The sequence below is a fragment of the Rosa rugosa genome, chromosome 5 (genome assembly GCF_958449725.1).
Source record: "Rosa rugosa chromosome 5, drRosRugo1.1, whole genome shotgun sequence".
Classification (NCBI taxonomy): domain Eukaryota; kingdom Viridiplantae; phylum Streptophyta; class Magnoliopsida; order Rosales; family Rosaceae; genus Rosa; species Rosa rugosa.
This window is the reverse complement of record NC_084824.1, coordinates 26382432-26407781: the sequence shown is the minus strand read 5'-3', so window position 1 is coordinate 26407781 and position 25350 is coordinate 26382432. Positions and strand designations below refer to the sequence as shown.

General features: G+C 41.1%; 1 long non-coding RNA gene and 1 pseudogene across 1 annotated transcript; one reads left to right on the top strand and one right to left on the bottom strand.

Moving 5' to 3' along the window:
* Positions 1–8996: 8996 nt before the first annotated feature.
* On the bottom strand, positions 8997–25034 carry LOC133711450 (phloretin 4'-O-glucosyltransferase-like; annotated as a pseudogene).
* LOC133712304 (uncharacterized) lies at positions 13071–14231 on the top strand. The gene is made up of 3 exons (XR_009847285.1): positions 13071–13129; positions 13199–13249; positions 13992–14231. It is a non-coding gene; the product is annotated as an uncharacterized LOC133712304 (long non-coding RNA).
* Positions 25035–25350: the final 316 nt, after the last annotated feature.

The following is a 25350-nucleotide window of genomic DNA, read 5'->3' as shown; positions in this document are numbered from 1 at the left end:
GCGTCCCCGCGCCCCTGCGCACGCTGCTGCTTGCCCACACGTCCGCGCGTCTGCAGCCCTGCATCACTGCCCCTGCAGCTCTGCCGTGCCCCTGCTGCCCCTGCAGCTCACCTACCTTAGCAGCTCCTTTTCTCACCTGCTACAACTCGCTGCAGCTGCAATATCACTGCAGCACCTATTGCCCCTGCTGCGAGCCTTCACCCCATCACGCCTGCATCGACACGCGCGTGATCCAAAACCAACAAGTAAGTATCCAAAAGAGTAAGTTTTAAAGTTCCTAATTTGAAATTCTTTCTTTTTCTCGGGGACTTAAAAACCTCCCTTCTTCTTCATCCCACCTTTCATAGAACGTGGGTTCGATTCAAAGCCGAATCGTGGGGATTCGCGCTATTAACGAACTAAGAGTGTTCGTAAAAGACTTCGGACTAAGGGCGTCCGCAAGCATCGATTTATGACCTTATAAACATCATTGTTTCGGTCTAATCCAATTTTCTTGGAAATCGATTTCTTGGTAGCATAGCTCGGAAATCTTAATATTTAGTTGTCGTGGAAGTTTTAAACTCCGAAACTAATATATTCCTTCTTCTTATTTCAGGATGTCGAAACTTGACTTTCCTGCACTTACCTCAACTGGCTCGGAATATCATAGTTGGGCCACGGATGTTGAGCACCATCTCACTTCAAAAGGGATCCTACCCTTAATTCAAGCTCCTAATCCTACTCTCATATTTGAGCGTACGGCTACGAACAATGCCACCGCCCTCATCTTGATGAGGCGCCACATGGATAAATCACTCCGATTGGAGTACATGGCAATCAAGGATGCTAGAGAATTATGGGTCGCGCTAGAAGAGCGATTTGGAAATATCAAGGATACCCTCCTCCCTGACTTGAAAGTTCAATGGGGCAATCTACGATTCGCCGACTTCAAGTCTGTAGCTGAATATAATTCAGAAGTTCTACGCCTCAAAACCATGTTGGGGTTCTGTGGACAACCCGTCACAGAGCAAGAACTAATTGAGAAAACTCTCTCCACCTTCCCCGTCTCAGCAATTTTGCTCTCAAAGCAATATCGAACGGAATTCGATACTAGACGGCTCACGAGATTTCATCAGCTCATTACTGTAATGTCTGTAGCTGAAAAACATGATAATATCCTCGTGAGAAATTATAATTCAAGGCCTATAGGAACTAAGAGCGTTCAAGAGGCGAATTATAATAATGCACCCAAAGGAGGGCGCAAGGAGCGGAACCCTAAGAACCAGGGACACAACGGACGTTCTGGTCCATATAACCGCCCTACAAAGGAAGGTACTCGTCAGAATGAAGGACGATCACGTGGCAATACATGGCAACGTGGGAGAGGAGGCCGTGGGGCTCCAGGACATGGAGGAACCACCCAAGGCCGTGGGAATGGCGCCAACTCCTATAGGGGATGCCACCAAAGTGCAAACAATGCACCTCAATTAAAGGGAGGAAATCACAATGACATGTGTCATCGATGTGGATCTAGTGAGCACTGGTTCAAACAATGCAAAGCAAGCAAACAATTAGCTGCGCATTACAAGGCATTTAGAGACTTCAGAGAACATGAAGCCAATTTTGCCGAAAATATAGAAGAAGATGGTGATGATGCCAACGTCAATCTCACCATAGCGGACTTCAAATCTGACAAAGAATTGCACAAAGATGCTGCAGATTTTGATTAGTATAGTCCTTTACTTTTCCAAGAATTATGTAATGGCAATTATGCCTTAAATCAATAAAATGACTTATTGTATTAACTTTTTCCCTCTAGGCGTACTCAAGAGTACTTGTGATGTCTAGGCAAGGTTTGATCTGAGAGAACGGTTTTAAAAGTGAGCAACGCTCCACCAAAATCTCGCCTTACCTTACCTGGTCACAATTAAATTGAAATTACCGAACGGATTGAGTGACTACGATTTGTCTACAGTTTGATTTTTATATTGGATTAGATTTTGGTCAAGAAACTTTGATGTAATCATTGGCTATTTTAATAAAGTTTTCGATTTGTTCTATACAATGTCTTGGACATATTTTTAATTCGAACTTTATTATTTTTCAGTATGTTTCCTGGAGAGCTAGAATGCCTCGTGGATAGTGCAACTACACATACTATCCTTCGAAATAGACAGCTATTTCTATGGATGACACCATCTCGATCTTCCGTGACTACGATGGCTGGATCATCTCGATTGATCCATGGTCGAGGACCAGCCCAATTTATGTTGCCAAATGGCACGACTTTAAATGTCACCGAAGCTCTTTACGCTCCTAGGGCAGGAAGAACCCTATTGAGCTTCAAAGATATAAGAGCCAATGGTTTTCATGTGGAAACACATTGTGAGAATGGACAAGAGTTCCTTTGCATCACCTCTAATGACTACGGACATAAACGAGTCTTAGAGAAACTTATGTGTCGCTCTAGTGGGTTGTACGCAACCACTATTCGAGTCATTGAATCCAACCATGTCATGAGAGATGATTTATGGGATTCCGACACATATAGGCTTTGGCACGACCGTTTGGGACACCCAGGTCGTGACATGATGATCCGTCTATTAAAGACTTCACACGGACATCCCTTTTTCAGAACGAAAGGAAGTAAAACTCGAAATTTGGATCAAGGAGGAGCACCTGCGCCTCACGGCGCCTTTCCCCCTCAAGTCCGGCCATCACCGGTCGGCGCCGCCATCCCCCTGCGGCCCAAGGGTGGCTTTGACGCCACCCCTGCTCCCTTGCCTCCAATTTTTACTTCTAAGGTCCATTGTGACTTCATGGCTCAACCAAAATCCTCATTGGTTGTTTCCAAAGCCCATCATTCGTTCTGCAAAGCCTGCTCTTTAGCAAAATTAGGATCGAGACCATCCTATGCAAAGGACACTAAAGAAAATATACCATTCTTGCAAAGAATCCAATGTGATATTTGTGGACCTATTCAACCATCATGCGGACCATTTCGATATTTTATGGTATTGGTTGATGCATCGACACGCTGGTCACATGTCATGCTATTGTCCACAAGGAACGCTGCATTCGCTAAACTCCTAGCACAAATCATTAAGTTAAGGGCTCACCACCCTGATCATCCTATTAAGTCTATAAGATTAGACAATGCTGGAGAGTTTACATCAAAGACTTTTGATGATTATTGCATGTCCATTGGGATTGATGTTGAACATCCTGTTCCTCATGTTCACACCCAAAATGGTCTCGCAGAAGCCGCCATTAAACGACTACAAATGGTCGCTAGGGCATTGGTAATGCGCACCAATCTCCCTATTTCTGCTTGGGGCTATGCAATATTGCATGCAGCTGTGCTTATTCGTCTGAGGCCCACTGCCACTCAACCCTTTTCTGCGTCCCAGATGGTGACTGGGTATGAGCCTAATGTCTCACACTTACGCATATTTGGGTGCGCAGTTTATGTGCCAATTGCGCCTCCACAGCGCACCAAAATGGGTCCTCAACGACGATTAGGCGTTTACGTTGGTTATGATTCTCCAACGATTATCCGCTACATAGAACCTTTGACAGGCGATCTCTTTACCGCTAGATTTGCGGATTGTCACTTCGATGAGACAGTCTTCCCGTCGTTAGGGGGAGATAAGAACATCAATGTTCAACAGGAACGACAGGAATTGTCGTGGTCTGTCCCCACTCTGTCTCATCTTGATCCCCGAACCGCACAGTCCGAAATTGAAGTGCGGAGAATTCTCGATCTTCATAACGTAGCAGAATCGATGCCTGATGCGTTTTCTGATATCGCAAAAGTGACGAGATCACATATACCTGCTGCAAACGTGCCTGCAAGGATTGATGTCCCTAAAAGTAGAGGACATGACGCCAACTCAAGAATGCATGAGCATGGCGCCAACGTCCCATCTCTCAATGATGGTGACGTTATGGCTAGGCCCACGTCTCCCGCCAGGAAGCGCGGGAGGCCCATAGGTTCGATGGATTCTCGCCCAAGAAAGAAAGTGAGTTTGGCACAAAATAATCCATTAATCATCGATGTGAATAATCCATCTCATGAGAATGTTCCGGATTATGGTTATGTCCAAGAGACATCATTGGGGGACGCTCCAATGTCAGAACCAACTCCAGAGAATAGAGAGATCTCCATAAATTACACTAGTGTACATGAGATGATGGATAGAAATTCTATGGCGATTGATGATGCATTCGCATATCATATTGCAAAAGGAATTATAGAATATGATGATATCGAACCTCGTTCTGTTGAAGAATGCCAACGAAGAGCAGATTGGCCTAAATGGAAAGATGCGATCCAGGTTGAATTGGATTCACTAACAAAGAGACAGGTATTTGGGCCTGTAACGCAGACACCCCCAAGTGTAAAGCCTGTTGGCCATAAATGGGTCTTTGTTAGAAAGCGTAATGAGAAAAATGAGGTGGTAAGATATAAAGCCCGCCTTGTGGCGCAAGGTTTCTCACAACGCCCTGGAATCGACTACGAGGAGACATATTCTCCCGTAATGGACGTTATAACGTTCCGCTACCTTGTCAGTTTGGTAGTTTCCGAAAAACTTGACATGCAGCTTATGGATGTGGTTACAGCATATCTCTATGGGGATCTAGATTCAGAGATATATATGAAGGTTCCAGATGGACTTCAATTACCCAAATCAAGTGGCTCTAAACCACGGAGCGCGTTTTCAATAAGATTAAAACGCTCACTATATGGATTAAAACAATCTGGACGGATGTGGTATAACCGTCTAAGTGACTACTTGATTGGGAAGGGATATATTAACAATGAAATATGCCCATGCGTGTTCATTAAAAGAACAAGTTCCGGATTTGCAATAGTAGCAGTTTATGTCGATGACATGAACCTAATTGGAACTCTAGATGAGTTGAAGGAAACTGCTAAATACTTGAAATCCGAATTTGAGATGAAAGATCTTGGGAAAACACGGTTTTGTCTCGGTTTAGAACTCGAGCACCGTAGTGATGGGATTTTGATCCATCAGTCTGCATATACTCAGAAAATTCTAAGGCGCTTTAATGAAGATAAAGCGAAGCCTGCGAGTACTCCCATGATCGGCCGTAGTCTTGAGCCCGGAAAAGATCCGTTTCGTCCAAGGGATGAGGACGAAGAACCCTTAGAGGCCGAAGTGCCCTATTTAAGTGCAATAGGCGCATTATTGTACTTAGCTCAATGCACAAGACCGGATATCTCATTCGCAGTGAACTTGTTAGCTCGACACAGCTCTGCGCCAACACGCCGTCATTGGATTGGTGTAAAGACCATCTTTCGATACCTAAGAGGTACGATTGATATGGGCCTATTCTATCCCTACAGAGAGAAAAGGAATGACGGAAAATTGGGATCAGACCCCAAAAGGCAAAACGCCCCCGTCCATGGAATGGCCGCCGGCCATGTTGCTGCCGCCGTCGCTCATGGTGGCCGGCGTCCTCCTATCTCCCTCCATCAAAACGACAATGATGTCTTGATGGGTTTTGCTGATGCAGGGTACCTCTCTGACCCTCACAAAGGTCGCTCCCAAACAGGTTATGTCTTTACCATGGGAAGCACTGCGATATCTTGGAGGTCTACGAAACAGACCCTTGTTGCTACTTCCTCAAATCATGCAGAGATTATTGCTCTACATGAAGCTGTACGTGAATGTGTATGGCTAAGGTCTGTAATTCGACACATTCAAGGAAGTTGTGGTTTGAAGTCTACCACAGATGAACCTACATGCATTTATGAGGATAATGCAGCTTGTATTGAACAAATGAAGTTAGGTTTCATCAAGGGCGACAACACCAAGCATATATCGCCTAAGTTCTTTTATAATCAGCAACAACAATCACTTCTAAAGATTGAAGTGAATCAAATCCGATCAGAGGATAATGTAGCAGACTTATTCACTAAGTCGTTACCTAAATCCACCTTCGAGAAACATGTGAAGAGTATCGGATTAAGAAGGTTATCCGAACTCCCATGATTGTAGCAATCAGGGGGGAGATTTCGACATCAGGGGGAGTTACTCAGTCTCGAAGGATCAAGGACGTGTTGCACTCTTTTCTCCTCCTCGAGTTCATTTTTATCCCACAGGGTTTTTCACTTGAGCAAGGTTTTTAACGAGGCAACGGATGAAACGTCACCACCAAGTTTGAGCGGCACAAGGGGGAGTGTTGAAGGATATTGACACTTAGTGTGCCTAGTCAAACTAGGATAAGTTCTATAGTTGTAATAGGAGAGGTTTCCTACTCCAAGTTAGATAAGGAATCCTTGTACTCTTAGATTATGCACTTTGTAATCCCTATATATAGGGCTCCTATTCTCTATAATGAAATACACTTCTCTCATCAATCTCTCTCAATACCAATATACTTAAACAGGATCTAGGCGTACGCGCTGTATTTTTTATTTTTTTTTTCCCTTTTTGTTGAGTAAAACCACATGTGCTAGTCCTACTCTCAAACCTGTTTCGCGACTCCAAAACTCACGGTCTTGTTTTGTTTTAAGAAAACAACTTCTGGGTTCGCAACTTTGGGTATATACTGTGGTGATGGACTGATGGGAAGGAAACTAGCTCAGTTCTTGATCGAAGCTGATGTACAGGATGGGATCAGAATGAGAAGGGGTGAAAAGATGGAGCATAGGTCCCACCTTCACAAACTGAAGCGTGGTTTACTATCAAATCATGTTAAACTAACAACCTTATCTTCATCTTTTGATGATAAGGATTGTTCTCCAATTTAATTCACAGTATAAGAGTTTTAGTTTTCATGTTTATGTTAGACAGCAATTTTAGTTTATCTTCTACTCGTACTCGTACTCGTATACAGTTATCTCATATTTGAAACTAATAGATATAGTTATATACACCATTCTGAATTAATAAAAAATTAAAAATCATCACAAACCTTTCATAAATGATAATCAATAATTATTTTCTATATTATTAATGTTCTATATATAAATATATGCATATATCTTTTATACCGTAAGGCTTACGCCTTATGCCTCAAGGCTTACGCCTTAGTGAGGCTCTTCCAAAAACGTCTCGGGTACGCCTCAGCATTTTAAAACATTGTGCGAGGCCGCCGTACGTCCTGCTAATTAATGAGGTACTAGCTAGCAGGAGGTAACTCCAATATCTCTAGATATAAGGCTTGGTGTTTAATTAGTGGGACGTGCATGACATCATGAGTGTCTCACCTAAAATTTTCTCATTTCTTAAGACTGATCGACTAGCAATAGCACATGAGTGGACTAGGTTTCATATGGTTTGAAATAGAGGAGGAAATTTAATGATAACAACTAAGTGAAGTGACTAATAACAAAGCGCGCATACAAGTGTGTATGAATATTGTGCAGTTAGGGCGATGACATAACGAGGAATTATTCGGTGGTCCCGAAATACCCACGTGCACTGCCATGTGGTGCTCCCAATCAATAATTTCACTAAATTTGGTGGGATCATGCAGGGGTGAAAAAAAAAATAAAGAAAAATTAAATTAAGAGACCAATAAAAAATAATTACAAGTCATATGGCTCAATAATATCACCCCGGGCTACCATGCACGTGTACTATGGTCCGGGACCATGTTATAAGATCCATCAATTGGCAATAGCACACATGAGTGGAATAGGTCGCATATGATTTGAGACAGATGAAAAAATTCAATGACAACAACTGGCAATAGCACATGAGTGGACTAGCTTGCATATGGTTTGAGATAGATGAGAAAATTCAATGACAACGACTCAGTGAACTGATTAATAATGAAGAGTGCATACAAGTGAATGAATATAGTGCAGTTAGGGTGACTTTGGTTGTTTGATACTGAGCATCAGATTACAATGAATAGTCTCGCCACTGTAAATCAGCTCATATATGTAAAGGGTTTCAATAATTAATGAAACTCAAAATTTCAAAATATAAAAATACTTCAACAAAGAAAATATAAAAATAAAAATATGGCCGTCCTCACTGATTGGTCAGTTTGATGCTTGGACAAGCCCCCATTTTGTTTGTTTGTGTTTGTGTTTGTGTTTTCATTTTTTTGCTGCCATATTTAGCCTCCTTTTCCAATTTGTCAAAAATGAAAACGACAAGAACATGTATACAGAGCCATTAGTGGGTAAGAATGACTGCACTATGAGCTCTTGGCGAAGCTACGGAGAGCAGGCAGCCACAACAAAGTTATATCTAAAGCCCAAAATGTTCTCCTAGACTTCACACTGTGCCGAACCAATTTATGGTTTTTGTTAATAGGATAAGAGATCGAGGAGTAGGGTTATGATCTGTCTGTCTAGGTGAAGAGACTGAGAGTAGCTAGTCCATCGTCCAAGTGCTGGGTCAGGTCGTGAAACACAGTGATCGTTCGTGGCCATCTTGATTGCATTTACATATGGTAAGGCACGATACAGATGTAACACCGAAATGAACCAAAAGGCTTCGAGCTAACATTAAACAGCTAGTGTCATTTCTATATAGTTCTTACTGGTCCAAGTTTGGCCTAACGGGTCGGTCAATGGGTCAGCAGGTTTCTATATAGGAGTCAGTCGTCAGTAGCTCTTTCCGTCAATAGCTTTTAGGTTTGGCCAATAACTGTAAGTATTAGGATCAATAGCTTTTACGTTTAGCAATTTTGAGGAAAGCTACATGTTGCACTAATAAGCTGAATAGATAAGATGCATTTACGATCTTTGCCTTATCTACAAATAATGATATATCTAGACAAACATCGTACTTGGACTTATATATAGGAATTGTTATCTAAAGATGTGAAAATATATGCACGTTGATTGCACAATCAAAGAAGTGTTTAGGAAGAATTCTTAATGTGCAATGAATCTTGCAAAAAGTGCCTAGCAATCCATTGAAAACTTATGTGCAAAGTGACGACAACAGAAACCAAAGGTACACTATTCATATTGCAAAAACAAGTCATTTATTTCAAACTCCTCTCCAGTAAAAAGTAAAAAGAAAAAGTTTAAATTTATTTTATCATCACGACTACATTTGTCTCTAAGAAAATGTTGGTTTACATTTTCTAGCAACTCAAACTACTCTTTCATACACGTGACCAAAGGAAAGAAAATAATAGAGGGGGAAAAACAAAAAAAAGGTACACTAAGCAATCATATAGCTTTTCCTTGTCAACGTACATGCATCGATCTTTCTAGGCTAGAAAACAACCATCTTCAATCTGATCCAAAAAGACCTTCAGATTCTTGTCAGAAGACCCTCCTTCACTCAAAGCCTCTCTTGCCAGATCCTTCCAGATCTTAGCGTTCCTCCTCATCTCTTCACTTTCCATCATCAAATCCAAACACCTCACCCAAAGTACAACAATACCCTCCTCATTCGGTGCTACCCTCACTCCAGTCTTCCAAGTGTACGTCCTCTATCAACTCGGCATTTGTGCCTTGGTCTGTCCACTGAGGAAACGCTACCACTGTTGGCGTGAGTCATGCCATGTAATTAGGATTGTGAATATTTTGAATTATTAGGATTATTCTGTTGCAATTAGTTTCCTAATAGGTCTTGATGTATCTTGTATATATACTCCGTTCTTGGAGAAGGTAAATAACACATCAGGAAATTAAATCCCAAATCTCTTGTTCCTTTGTTCTCTTTGACTTGGTATCAGAGCCGAGATCCATTTGGACTCGGTTGTGCTATTTGGTTTCCCCTGCGAGAAAATTAGTTTGCTGCTGTTCTTTTGTCGCTTGTCCTTTTGGGTTTGTTTGTTGGTTCTTTTGGTTCGATTGGTTCGATTGCTAGTTCTTGTCATTTTTGGGAATTAGTCGCTGTCAATCTGGTTCGTGGCCCCTTGTTTTGACTTGATTATTGCTGATATCCTGTTTGTTCTACTGATTAGTTCGCTGGACAACTTTTGGTTTCTTGGACAAGAGAATATATAATAAAGCCAACAGCTTTCTTTCTTTGAATATTTGTTTCTTTGAATATTCATTTATCAGTGCCCTTTGCTGCTACCTTTGTTACAACTTTATTGAGTTTTTTGTATCAAAAAAAAAAAACTTTATTGAGTTTTTTGAGGAAGGAAGAAGATGGTGGACTTGACTATTACCGATGGGAATAATGGAGGATCACAGAGTGGAGGGGCTAACTCTGTGGCCCGTGAGGTTGTGATTGTTCAGAATGTGACAGATAATTCAAGTTTTGGTGTAAAGCTCGACGGCACCAATTATCAGTTATGGCAGAGGCTTATGAAGATCCATATTCAGGGAATTGGAAAGTGGAGTTATGTTACCGGTAATGCAACAAGACCTGCTGCAGGACCAAAAGCCCAATGAATGGGATACGGCAAATACTAATGTGATGGGAATTCTTCTCAAGGCTATGACTCCGGAGGTAATGAGATTATTTGCTAACTATGATACTCCCAAAGCAATTTGGGATTCTGTTGCTGCTACATATTATGATGGGAGTGACTTTGCTCGTGTTCATGAATTGAATGTCAAAGCTTTCAAAATAACTCAGAGTGGACAGCCTGTTGCAACCTTTTATGCTAATTTGAAGACAATTTGGCAGGAGCTTGATCAGAGAAACCCTAATCCTATGACTTGTGAAGCTGATATTAATTTCTATCGGACTGAGCAGGACAAGATGCGTGTCCATATTTTTCTTGCTGGCCTGGACCCTCACTTTGAAGGGACAAAGAATGAGTTATTGCTTCTTGCAACTCCACCTACATTGGAACAAGCTTTTGCCTATATCCAAAGAGATGAAGGTAAAAAGGCTGCCGCTCAGAACCTTCATACTGAAATTTCTGGTTAGCAATCCATGCTACACCTCCACCTCACCTCAGATTGGGAATTCTACCCTAGTTCCATCTCAGAGTCAGTATCAACCACAGAATCAGGGATATCAGTAGAATCAGAATTATAACCAAATGGCTTGTAACTATTGCAAGGAAGTTGGCCATTTCAAGAATCAATGTCCTAAGCTGCGAAGGTTTAATTACAACAACTCTGGTTGGAGAGGAGGCAATAATACTGGAGGACGTGGAGGACGTGGTGGTGGTCAAAGAGGCAAAGCGGCAGTCCAATTGGTGCCAGAACCTGACTTCTACGGCATTGCAGGGCAAGATCCCTCACAGGGTAATGTTTCCTTGACTAAGGAAACTCGAGGTAAAATTGGTGTTGTTTTACATGTTTCTGACTTTACTGGTAGTGATACATGGATAATTGATTCTGGTGCGTCTGACCATATGACCTATGATAAGTCCTTCTTTATGTCTATGTCATCCCCTTCTATATCCCATGTTTCTAATGTGAATGGTGCGTCTTTTCCAGTCTTAGGTATTGGGTCTGTTCAAGTTACACCATCCATTGTATTGCATGATGTGCTTTATGTACCCTCATTGTCTCATCATCTTTTGTCTGTATCCCAGTTGGGGTCACAAAATAAATGCTCTATCCCAGTTGTTTCTGGGAGTTAGTGAGTCTAGCCTGCATTGTGAAACTTGTGCTTTGGCTAAGAGTCATAGGTCTAGTTATCCTTCTAGTTTTCATTATAGTACTATGCCTTTTGAGTTAATTCATTCAGATGTATGGGGTCCTTCTAAACATTCTACCCTTTCTGGAATGCGATATTTTGTGTTATTCATTGATGACTTTACTCGATTATCTTGGGTGGTTTTACTTAAGTCCAAAGATTTTGTTTTCTCTGCTTTTACAGCATTCCATAAGCTTGTTCGTACTCAATATGATGCTCATGTTAAGGTATTTCGTTCCGATAATGGGGGTGAGTTTGTCAATCATTCTTTTCATGAATATTTCCAACACCATGACATAATACATCAAACTTCATGCCCACAGACACCTGAGCAAAATGGGGTGTCTGAACGGAAAAATCGTCATCTTCTAGACATGGCTCGGTCTCTTCTACTTAGTGCTAACATGCCTAAGTATCTTTGGGGAGAGGCCATATTGTGTGCTTCTCATCTAATCAATCGTCTTCTGTCTGTCCCTCTTCAAGGTCGTGTCCCACTTGAGGTCCTATCTAACTATGTTTCTATTCCATCTTCTAATACTCTTCCTGCTCGTGTCTTTGGTTGTATTGCTTATGTTCATCTATATAAGAATTAGAGGTCAAAGTTGGATGCTAGAGCCTTTAAGTGTGTGTTTGTGGGGTATGGTTCTCATCAGAAAGGTTACAAATGTTATCATCCTCAATCCCAGAAGTTTTATGTCACTATGGATGTTACATTCAGTGAAGATGCATGTTATTTTTTGCTTCCTGTGACTCCTCGTTAGGGGGAGATGTAGACCCCCGTACTTTTTCTTATTTATTTTAATTTGTCGTATAACGTATGAAACTACGTATTCGTAAGGTACACAAGTATTTGCGCTTAGGTTAAGATTTTGAGGCCATTTTAAAGGATTAAGAATTTAGAGAAAATCCAATTTGGGTCTAGGAAACTATTTTTAAAGTATCGAGGCTTAGGACAAGCCCGGAAAATTTTCCCGAAAGGATTCGGTGAAGTGTCGGAGAAATAAGGATGTTTGAAGTGTATTTTCGGAGTACGCTTAAGGAAAATTAAAAGGAAAAAGAAAATAGGAGCAGCCTAAGCCCATTGGCCCAAAAGGAGGGGCAGATTCGACTTTTCGCATTCATTAAAGGGGAGAGGTATTTAAGGAACACACTCTCTCAAAACCCTAGCCTCTTCCTCATTTTCTCACTTCTCCCTCTCTCTCTTCAGTTCTCCCTCTCTCTCATCCGACTCTCTCCCTCTCCCTAGCGTCGCCGGCCGCCGCCCCACGCCGCCGCCGCCGGTGCTCCAATCTCAACCAAAATTTCCAGATTTTCTTCTTAATTTCCCCTCTTTCCATTTTTCCAACCAAAATCATGAAATTTAGCCATTTAACCCTCCAAAAACCCTAGAACCCGAAGCTAAAATTGGGGCTTTTGTGATTTCTTCTTTCCAAGTTCAAATCAAGGTATTATCCATCCTAAACTAGCCTCTATTCCTTTGATCTATACATCTTTCTTACCAAATTCGAGTTTTTGATTTCCATTTTGATTTTTGATTGCATGAACCCGATTTCTCCTTAAACCATGAAGCTAGGCTATGGGTTTGGCAAGGATTTGTGGTAAGGATCTATCCATGCAACCTTGTTTTCGAGTTTTGGTTGTGATATTGATGTTGGACGGATTTGTAGGTGAAGAAGGCCAAGGAGGAGGAATAGACCGTGAGTTTTGAAGAAGAAAGGGTAAGGAATGGGTTTTGGACAAACCCTAGAATTTTTGGAATTTATTTGGTTGATTGTGATTTTGTTGAGCCATTGTTGTTGTTGGAAAAATTGTGAAAATTAGATCTTTGAGAAGAATTTAATTAGTAGGATTTTATTAGTCTAGTTTTCAAAGTGTTGGAATTTTGGTGTTGAAGATTTAGTGATTGTTGTTGTGTTATTTTGGCCAAAAGAAAAAGAAAAGGAAGAAGAAAAGAAATGTGTTTGATTTGGAAGAAAAGAGTAAAAGTTGGATTAAATGAGTTTTACCTTGGTAAGGTGGTAAAAAGTGAAGAAGGTGAAAGTAAAGGTAAATTCGGTAAAAAGGTAAAAGTGAAAAGGTGAAAAAGGAGGAGTAAAAGGGTAAAAGTGAAAATAAAACTTTATTTATAATTATTTACTTATTTATTTTTAATAAATAAGAAATAATGGTAAATAAAGGAATACTTGGTCAAAAGTCAACTCCGAGAGTTGATCAAGGTTGACCGACCTCATAAAACGTGGGGATCGACTCGACTTTGGTCACTCGGATTGGCGAAAGTTTAGTGGAGCGATAAGGACGTTTTTCCTTTTTTAAAAAAAGGAGTTAGTTTCCCAAATTGGTAAAGGTTGAAAGAAATAATTAATGGCCTCATTGAAATAAAAAGGATTAGTATGCGCGATTACTTAAAGTTGATCATGATGTTTACCTGGATAATTACTTACAAACTAAGTAATGGTTTAGGAAGCACGATCGTTAAGGAAGCTTAAGCGGAAAGCATCAGAGTGTGGAATACGCCGGCATTTTCCAGGTAGGGTGAGCTGTCCCTTCCTTGTTAGAGGCTTTTCGATATATGTGGAATGCTCTAGTATAATATTATGTTGCCTGCAAGTATATTTTTGGTTGTTCATTAGTCGATGCCTCGTGATACTTGTGTTTTCATAACTGATAATTTTTGATTGCGAAAACCGAGGCTAGACTTGCATGTTGAGATACTGTACCCCTTGTATGTTTGTGTTTGTGACCTGAAAGTGAATGGGACCTAGACGCGTAAATTCCTAGGGATCCCACGGTGTCGATAACCGTGAACCTCCGGAGGGGGTTGTGCTCCTATGTTTGTCGAGAAAAGGTGAATACAGACAGTGAACCAGTCATAGGAGACTCAGAGCCAGGAAATGGACACTTTCACTACTTGTAGTCATAAGGTCTACAGAGTAGTTGGCTGGTTCTCGAAGGATGACGAACCAGGTCGGTCACCGATTTATTTTACTTTAGCCGGCAGGTAAGTATCTCGGAGCTCCAAGTTGTGTGAAGCATGCTGCATATGATTTCCTGAAACGAAACAACTATGATTGTTTTTGTTTGCATTTGTTTCACTTGATTTTACAAATGCGCGCGATCTATATTCTAGTAGCTATGTTTTACCTATTAGTTTTCAAACCTAACTAAGGTTGGGTCGGCCCCTATTGGGCTAGCGAGGACGAAATGCTCACCCCTACATTTAAGGTTACAACGAGGTCGTTCCGGACGATTTGGATTAGAAGTGGGTCGTTGGCCGAGTCCGTGTGTTGCTGTTCCTGTTGCTTGAAGTTCTTCCCATTTGGTACTGTTTGGCTCCAATTTTGCTGCCGCTGGTCAACAGTCTCTTTTCTGCGCGGGCGTGCTAGCACCGTTCGGGTGCGGTCGTCGGGGGTGTCCCTTGACCTGACTTCTATCAAGCGATTGTAGACGAGGAGAGCACCAACCTCGTCGTGGGATTCTTTCTGCCTCGTGGTGAGGACTTTGTTGAAGTTTCTTCTTGTTAACACAATCGATACTCAATGTTGTAGATCGAGCAGAGCGACATCACCGGGAATTGTTGAGATCTTGCTAAAGCGTGACTTTAGCTTGGCTGGGTTGCTAGGGCGTTACCCTTGCTTGGCTGGTTCTGTAACCGTTGTGGTCGCGGCACTACCGTCGGCTCCCGAGGAGACTAGGACCGAAGCACGTTGACAGAGGGTTTGGTGGCACTGAAAGTCGGCTTCTGAGAAGACTAGGACTAGGAGTGAGATCACCGCTAAGAGAAAGAGAAAGAGAGGGAGAGGAGTTGCTCTTAGAGAGGTTTGCTCTAGAGAGAACTTAGATCATCTTAGAGATGTTGTTGTTGAATGTGAATGTGTCTGTGTATGTTGTTGCTAGGGCGTTACCCTTGCGTGGCTGGTTCTGTAACCGTTGTGGTCGAGGCACTACCGTCGGCTCCCGAGGAGACTAGGACCGAAGCACGTTGACAGAGGGTTTGGTGGCACTGAAAGTCGGCTTCTGAGAAGACTAGGACTAGGAGTGAGATCACCGCTAAGAGAAAGAGAAGGAGAGGGAGAGGAGTTGCTCTTAGAGAGGTTTGCTCTAGAGAGAACTTAGATCATCTTAGAGATGTTGTTGTTGTGTTGTGAATGTGTCTTTTAGAATGAGAGGAGAAGGTGTTTATATAGGGAAGAAAAAGAAGAGTGAAATGATGAGTGGAAGAAAAATAATGAAAGTGGAATATGAAAGTGATTTGTAAAATATGGAAAAGATAGAGAAATGATGAAATGAAAGCAAGGCATGAAGGTGCAACAACATGGAAGTGATGATGATCTATTAAAGAGATTGTCTTGAAAAATATATCCAAGGAAAAGAAGAAAAGCATCTAGCTTTCTTCATGTGGGTAGGAAACATGAACATGTGAATATTGAGCTGTTTTTAGGTCAGTTTCTGCCCCTTTATTCCTTCAATTATTTCTCCAACAAGACTTCATTATATTCCTTCGACTTCTTCATATGAAATGTTCCACTATGACTGTAGATCATCCTGACAAATTTTCATATTTTTATTCCATGTGGTTGGGCCGAAAATGCTGCTGGACCTCTTACAGGTCCAGTTTTCCAGTTTTGCTTCTGTAGAAAATTGGGCTGATTGTTTGAAGGCCTTCCACTCAAAAAAAACTCTTGCACTCTTCATAAGAAATTATCCTTGGGCTGTCTAGAATGGATCTGGAAAGTTTAAGCACATTTCGATTTCATTTGGTTAGTCTACCACCCCTCCTTCCTTGTCTAGCTCGGTTTTTTCCTAGCCGAAGTAGGAAAATGTGCTAAAGTTGACTTTTCATGTTTCCATGCTTCCATGCTTCCATAGTAGGCTTTATTTAGCCTCTAAATATATATTTTGAACTTGTCGACAATATATAGCTTGAGCCACTGACATTGGCTCAATTTCTCCAAGACACGCCTTGTCAGGCCAAAATGCTTATTTTGGGTCCAAACAGGTACTCTATCGATTTACTAGCTTTTCTTTCAATGTTGAACTCTGTGAGGTCCGCCTACCTGGGAGCGCGCCTCACCCCGTTGTCTTATTGTTGTTGTTGAACTTCCCTTTCATTTCGGTTATGATGTAAGCCCTAAGGGATCATAATGCACTTGCTCACTTTATTTTGTTGCATTTCCAGATTTGTTAATTTGAATGTTGGGTTGTTGATTTAAAGTCTTTTCTTAAAAAAATTTCTTGGTCTCCTATTTTCTAAAATTTCCATTTTCAACAGACCTTGTAGTATTAAGTTGGTAGGTCTACGGTATGTCTACGACGTATCGAGCTCCTATTGGCTTAATATTACGGCGCTGTGGTATACCCATTCGGGTCGCCATAGGAGAAGTCTTGTTATTATGAAGATTTGTTTAGTGGGCAAGATGGGAGACTGGCATCCGAGTTCTCAAGGCTGGAGTGTTTGGGAACGGAACTTGAAAAAGAGGACAGCAGCCCACCGAACGGAGAAGAGAATTTGGGTAGTCAGCCACTGACCAGTCTATCAGATCAGTTTGACCGGCCGGTAGGAGAGGAAGTTCCTAATCCTGTTTCCGATGAAATTCACGATGTCGCCAATGCCGTTTTGAACAGTTCTTCTGTCTCTCCCTCTCCTTCAGTGGTCTCACCTACTCAATCATCACCCAAGGTATGTTCTAATCCTTCTTTATCTAATATTCGTTCTGTGTTAGCTAGTGTTCCTTCTTCTGTGTCAGATATTGTTCCCACCAAAACTCTGCCTAGTCCTTCTGTGTCACCTAGTGTTCCTTCTTCTGTGTCAGATATTGTTCCCACCAAAACTCTGCCTAGTCGTTCCACCCGTGGTCAACCCCCGAAGCACTATGAACCTACTCTAAGTGCAAAAGCTAAATACCCCATTGCTAATTATGTGTCGACCCATAGGCTGTCTAAACCGTATGTAGCATTTGTGAATCAATTATCTTCTGTGTCTCTCCCTAGTAAAGTGCAGGATGCAATGAGGGATGAGAAGTGGATGCAAGCAATGACAGTCGAAATGGATGCTCTTGAGAAGAATTGTACGTGGGAGCTAGTATCATTACCACCCGGGAAGAAGACAGTTGGTTGTCGGTGGGTGTATACCGTGAAACACAATTCAGATGAATCGGTGGACAGATACAAGGCAAGACTAGTGGCTAAAGGCTATACTCAGAAGTATGGAGTGGATTATGATGAAACATTTGCACTAGTGTCCAAAATTAACACAATTCGGGTACTTCTTTCGTTAGCTGCTAATCTTGATTGGCCTTTACAACAGTTTGATGTTTAGAATGCATTCTTGGATGGTGATTTGCATGAAGAGGTTTATATGGATTTTCCTCCTGGATATGGTACTTCTATTGGAGAGAAAGTGGTGTGCAGATTGAAAAAATCTCTTTATGGTTTGAAGCAATCTCCCAGAGCTTGGTTTGGCAGGTTCACCAAGTTCATGAAGAAAATTGGGTACCGGCAGAGCAATTCAGATCACACCTTGTTCCTTAAACATCGGTGTGGTAAAGTGACTGCCTTGATTATTTATGTTGATGACATGGTTCTGACAGGTGATGATTTTGAGGAGATTCAAAGGTTACAAGGTCAGTTATCTTTAGAATTTGAGATGAAAGATTTGGGTAATTTGAAATATTTCTTGGGAATTGAAGTTGCTCGTGGGAAGGATTGTATTGTGTTGAGTTAGAGGAAGTATGTTCTCGACTTGCTGGCAGAAATAGATATGCTTGACTGTCAACCTGTTGATACTCCTATTGAGCAAAACCATCGGTTAGCAGAGTACTTGGATCAAGTACCTACGAATAAAGCAAGATACCAGAGGTTAGTTGGCCGATTGATTTATTTATCCCACACTAGACTAGATTTAGCCTATGCAGTTAGTGTGGTGAGTCAGTTTATGCATAATCCCAGTAAGACTCATATGGATGCTGTATTTCGTATTTTGCGGTATTTAAAGTCTGCTCCAGGGAAGGGATTACTCTTTTCAAAACACAGTCACTTGGATGTTTCCTGGTACACAGACGCGGATTGGGCAGGTAATATTACAGATCGCAGTTCTACTTCGGGATACTTCACATGTAATACCCCGAAAAATCCAAATTAAATTCCGTTGATTTTTTAGAAATGATTTCACGATAGTGGGAGCGAGTACGAGTCTCGGAGAAGTTGTGGAATTAGTTTGAACGATTAATTTTCGAAATCGAACGTTATTTAGGGGCTCGTGGAAATTGACTTTTTATACATACGGAATTTGGGAAAACTTCCTGCATGAAAGTTGTAGGGCTCGTCGATACGATCTCGTGCATGTGTGGAACGCAATATTCGGAGTTCGTATGAATAAGTTATGAATATTTGAAATTTGGGAATTTTCTATAAATATGAAAAATTTCTGATTTTTTCATTAAGGACGAAAAAATCTAATTTTTGCTAAACAATCCCCGAAACCCTCCGTTCTCTCTCCTCTCCCACGCGGCCGAACCGCTCGACCTGACCCGGCCGAACGGCCCTCCTCCGGCGTCCTCCAGCCCCGGACCCGGACACCACCGTGATCGCCGCTCCACGCCCAGACGCCCTCCGGTGTGGTCTTGGCCGGCCGCTGCCCCGAAAGCTGGATCGAAGACACCCAGACGAGCGAAACCGACCCGGCCGGAAAACGTCGACGCCGGCGTTGCACGGGCCGATCCTTCCCATTTTCGTGATCTCCTCTTCCCCCTGATCATCCCCATGTAAGTCTTTCATCACGATTTTGAGTGTAGACCGCTAGATCAAGGTTTGACTTTTTGAACGCCTCTGATTCAATCTAGGATCCGATCGTGCGGCCGAGATTAATCCAACTTCAACGCTTGATCTAGGACGATCTAGGCCGAACCAGGCTTAGCTCCAGGTATGAAAGTTGATCACCCTTTCATTTTGAAGAAGTTTGTAGTTGACGACTTTTGCATCAGAGGTGGTTGACCTTCGTTGACCGCCGCGTTGACCGCCGTCTGTCCTCCGCATGTGGCGGTGCGTCGGACCATATTTTGAGTTTATATTATCTGGGCGATGATCTATGCATCCATACGAGCGTTTTGATATATTACAAGGTTATGTTAGAAAAAGTTGGTAAATAGTGGATTTACGTTTTTACGTTACTATTTACGGTTTTTACGTTTTATCTTCGGTTTACGATCTACGAAGATCAGACCATCGGTTTTACTTCAAATTTTAATATGTTGATCGTATGACTGTCCCGGTGACTTTGTGAGGTCACGGGCGAAGATCCGACCGTTGGATCTTCGTATATTTGAGAAATAGTGATTCGGAAGGCGATTCGTGAGAATCCGACCGTCGGGTTTTCATATAATTTTGTGGAGATGTTAGTAAGGGCGATTCAGGAAGATCTGACCGTTGGATCTTCGTGATAATTTTGGAGGATGATCCTAAGGGCGATCCGTGAGGATCCGACCGTTGGATCATCATATAAATTTGATCTGACCGTTGGATCATCATTAAATTAGAATCCGACCGTTGGATTTCTGTATATGTGTGGTCTATGAATGATTTCTAAGTTAAGATCGTGTTTGACTAGGTGGTTGATGGATTGATTGGTGAACGATTTCGGATCGTTGTTTTTGAGCTGTTAAGAAGACGCAGCGGGAATTTAGAGGTGAGTAAACCTCACGTGGTTCATATTACGAACCGAATAAATTTAATTACCTTATTTTGTCGTAATTGCGTGAAAATATTTATGGAATAAATATTTGTTTTAAAATCATATGGACTTGATCAACTACGGTCCATGGGTAAGTAAAATGATTTTTACTATACAAATGAATTTCTCGGTTTTATTACATGTGAACTATAGTTGGTATTAGTGATTATCCCTGAGCGGATAATTACGTATATATATACTTACGTGATTATATGTGAATGGTGTGACATTGAAGAGTGTGGAATTGGGATGATTAAATTATTATGAATTGACATGTGACTTACCATAATTATATGTGATGAACATGATTGATGAGTTCTTGTTAATATTCATGATTTACATTGGAGGATGTATAGAGTTAGAGAATGTAGGGTTCTGAGGATGAGGTGTCTGAAGTTCGACGGTTAAGGATAACCGGAGTGTTTGTGTGCTGAGGACGGGGATGTCCAAGGTGCGACGGTTTATTATTAACCGAAGTTGTGTGCTGAGGACGGGGATGTCCAAAGCGTGACGGTTTATTATTAACCGAAGTATATGGTGCTGAGGACGGGGATGTCCAAAGCGCGACGGTTTATTATTAACCGAAGTATGTCGCATTACTTGCACCTAGGCCAAGGTGACTGGTAGCGATGTGGTTAGAGCTCTAACGTGCTGTTGGGATGGACCAAAATGGTGTTATGTGGGTTGGGTTTTTGCAGGACCAGTGTGGTGTATTGTGATTTGAGGATTGTGAAAATGTATTCCTTGTGGTTTTACATGAGTGGTTTGATGTCTCTTTGCAGACGTAATACTGTTGAATTTTACTTGAACTGAAATTTAATAAATCAACAGTTCTTTCTTTTTACTCATACGGGCTGTCAAAAGCTTACCGGGTTTTGTGTTGTTGCAATCCCGGTACACTATTCAAACGGTGTAGCGGATAACCCTGCAGGTCAGGAGAACCAGGACGGTGATCGGGCAGCTTAGAGTAGTGTTATGTGAATTACAGCATTATATTGTGAGGTTTGTTATGCTCATTTAGAGCTTTACAATTTTACTTTGTAAGAGTGAATTGTAATAATTAACTCGAGGTTTTCGAGTTTTGTGTTGAGTGGCGAGTGGTGTGTTAGTTTCTGAGAAAAAAATTCAGAACGTTATTTGTATTAATTGTTTATTCATGTTTCGGATTTGAATTGGTTATTCAAAATTCGGGGCGTGACATCACATTTGTGGGTGGTAACTTGGTTACTTAGAAGAGCAAGAAACAGAAGGTGGTGGCTCGTTCTAGTGCAGAAGCAGAGTATAGAGGAATGGCCCGAGGACTTTGTGAGGTGTTGTGGTTGAGAAATTTGTTGAGGGATTTGGGGTTCAAGCAGAAAAAGGCTATGCCGCTTTATTGTGATAATAAGGTGGCAATTGAAATTGCTCACAATCCTGTTCAGCATGATCGCATGAAGCATGTGGAGGTAGATCGACACTTTATTAAAGAGAAGCTGGATGGACAAATCATTATGTTTCCCTTCGTTCCTACTGAAGAACAGTTGGCGGATATCCTTACAAAGGCTCTCTCGAGTAAAGCCTTCTATGACTTACTTGACAAGTTGGGCATCTGTGATCTGTACGCACCAACTTGAGGGGGAGTGTTGGCGTGAGTCATGCCATGTAATTAGGATTGTGAATATTGTGAATTATTAGGATTCTTCTGTTGTAATTAGTTTCCTAATAGGTCTTGATGTATCTTGTATATATACTCCGTTCTTGGAGAAGGTAAATAACACATCAGAAAAATCCCAAATCTCTTGTTCCTTTGTTCTCTTTGACTACTGGTACCCTAGAAACCACAGTGTGTTACAAAACAACCTCCACTTGACTACACCACGGGACTATCATCACAAGCTCTTCTAGTTCCTCTCTACAACTCAGTTTGTCTTCTTCTTTCTCTTCCTTACCTTCTCCGTTCTTTTGGTTTTCACAAATCACCCACAGAAATGGACGACCAGAATTCAACAACCCTTTTGCAATTTCCTCCATTTGAATCTTGGACAACACGGAAATGCTCCCAAACGAAACGTAGATGACAGATTCTTTCGGCTTCGAGTTCAACCATTCTAGGTACGCTGAGGTCTTTGAATTCTCGAATAGATCACCAAATGATTTATCGGATGGATCCTTGCCGTCCAAGAAAGCAGATGGCATTAATGGCTCGATTCCGATCAAGTTGAACTTGTCAATTGCTTTTAATGCCTCCGGCTCAAGTGCATCGAATGTGTTCACCAGGATGGTTGGCTTACTTTCTTTTCGTAGCAGCTCGAACTATTCTTCGATCAATCGGAGAGCGAAATTGTAAGGATTCGAATCCACCATGAAGGAGGGAAGGTTGCGGCTCTTCAGCGCTAGTGGCAGTCCTAGTAATTTTACTGCATGGGACGGGTCACTATTACTAGACGTGGCACTATTTCTCATGAGATCTTTGTAGCCGTTAAGATAATAGTAGTATATGTCAAACACTATAGAGGGATGAATCCAAACGAGCGCGGCCGGGAGGTGAAGTTCACTCGCCACTTCCGCCACCCAAGGGAGTCCTACTTGATCGAGAGAGAGGCAGAATCCCGCCTCAATAGGCTGCCTAGCGCCCAGCCACCAGACCTCCTAGACGCCTAGGCGGCCGCCCAATCCCAACCCGCCTAATCCCGTCTATTTGTCATTACTCTAGTCGGAGACCCGCTGCCTAGCTCCTAGGCAGCCTGGGTGGTCGAGTTTTAGAACACTGTTTATATATTGAAATTGTAAAAAAGCTCATGAGCAATGAGAATATTATCAATAATCAGGGCTGGCCCTGTGAGTTAAGAGGCTCAAGGCAAAAAAAAATTCAAGGCCCCAAAACAAATGCTCAAAACATTACAAAAAAAAAAACAATATCCCAATTTCAAAATATCACTGAAATATGACTCGTTTTGCATTTTTAGATGCAAAGGTACTAATCAAACTTACATAATCAAGTTTTCCAACAATATCTTTTTCAATAGATATCATAGCCAAACCACACTCAATCTCTCTTGTGACATAGTAGACCGAATGTAAGATTTGATCAATTTTAACTTCGAAAAGCTTATTTCTAGAGAGGCAACTGTGACTAGTATAGTTAGCAGAATCCTATAAGCATCCAAGTGTGAGCCCAGTGAAATAGTTCGATAAACTTTTCCGGGGCTCACTCCAAGCATTTGGATAACAGCCATCAACTTCTTTTATATAATTCAACACATCAATAGCTCGTTTTGTATCATTGGGTAAATCTTGACTCAACATTCGTAAGTCATGGTATAGATCATCTTCATTAAGATCAGAAATCTCGCCATGCTTCAATAAATTTGTAAGGTTAGCACAAAAACTCTTCAAACTATCTCGATCTGCAGACCTTAAATGAACCATATCAGACAACACAAGATTTAGAGAATGACAAGCACAAGGTGTGTAAAATGCTCTTGGATTTATTTCAAGCTGTCTACTTTGCACACCTTTATTTTTTCCTTTCATGTTGGATCCATTGTCATACCCCTGGCCTCTTATATCATTGACATCAAGTCCAAGAGTCTTCAATGCAGTTAGAAGTTCATTAAGCAGTCCAAGACCGGATGTGTCAGCAACCTTCAAGAATTCTAAAAAATATTCTTCAACCACAATTGGAGTAGCCGAAACATTCTTAATACAAGAGACATTTGTTCCTCATTACTTGCATCTGGAGTACAGTCAAGTATAACTGAAAAATATTTGGCTTATTTGATTCTACTAATAATTGAGATTTTCACCACATATGCCAACAATTGAATCATTTCATTCTGAATTTTGTGACTCAAATAATGATATTGAATCTCATGTTTATTAATACGTCGAACATGTTCTTGCATAGTCGAATCAAATTCAGCAAGGAGTTCTATCATCTGTAAGAAAAGACCATTGTTCTCCTCATATAGCTTTTCACTATCTCCACGAAAAGCCAAATTATTTTTCCAAGTCTTTTCACAACTACAAGAATTCTTTCTAATACTTGCTTCCAGTGTTCTTTTTCTTGATTGATTTGTTCTTGCAGACTTGCATCAATAGTCAACTTCAATTTCAGTCTTTTTTGCCAACTCCATCCAACTTATCATTGAGGCAATGTGATACCTACTTCTTTCATGACTTTTCAGTCAGTCAGAAATATTGTGCCAATCATTTACACCTTCATCAGCTAATTTCCCCACATGATGCTTCTTTGCAAACAATTTACAACAAAAGCAAAAAACTTTGTCCAAAGAAACCGAATATACCAGCCACTTTCTATCTTGCTTCTCTCCATTTGGTAATTCTCTGAAGTAATGCTTTGAAGAAAAACATTTGTCACATTTATCTTTCGGAGAGATGACATTATTGTCTCTCTTCGGGTCTCTTTCAACCAAAAAATCTGTAATATTTTGGTCTGTTCTATTCCAATTCCCTGGATCATCCATGTCGAAAAGAATTTCCTCCCTTGAACTTGTAGTGTGAACATCTTCATTGATAATGTCATTAATTTCCTCATTCTCTAACTGATTTGGCTCTATAATGTGAACATCTTCATTGAGAATTTCATTATTTTCCTCATTCTCTGATTGATTTAGCTCTTCTGCCTCTTCAGTATCATTCACAGCTTGACATGCTTCTTCTTTGTTGCTACTAAAATATTTTTTAAGAGAACCAACTTGAGTTTTATGTAAAGCTTCTCTCCTCTCTTTCTCTTTTCTTTTCTGAGCCCCAGACTTAAATTTTCTAGTAGGAGCCATGATAACAACTTCAAAGTTCAAACCATCCAACAAATTCAATAATTGAATGATTTGATTGATTTCAATCCCTAAAGAATATCATATAGAAAGCCTCAGGGCCCAGGCATATACTCATATAGCATTTTTTTCAACAGAGAATGAATGAAACAAAGAAGAAAGAAACACAACAGTGAAGTAAAGCACCAAACTTTCTTCAAAACTGAAAAGAAATAGCTTAAAGAGTTAAAGATCATACCTTTTTGACTTTTTGGAAGATAAAATTAACTCTCATAGTCTCCTATTCTCCTTCTCCTTTTGCTTTTCGGCTTTTCTTCTT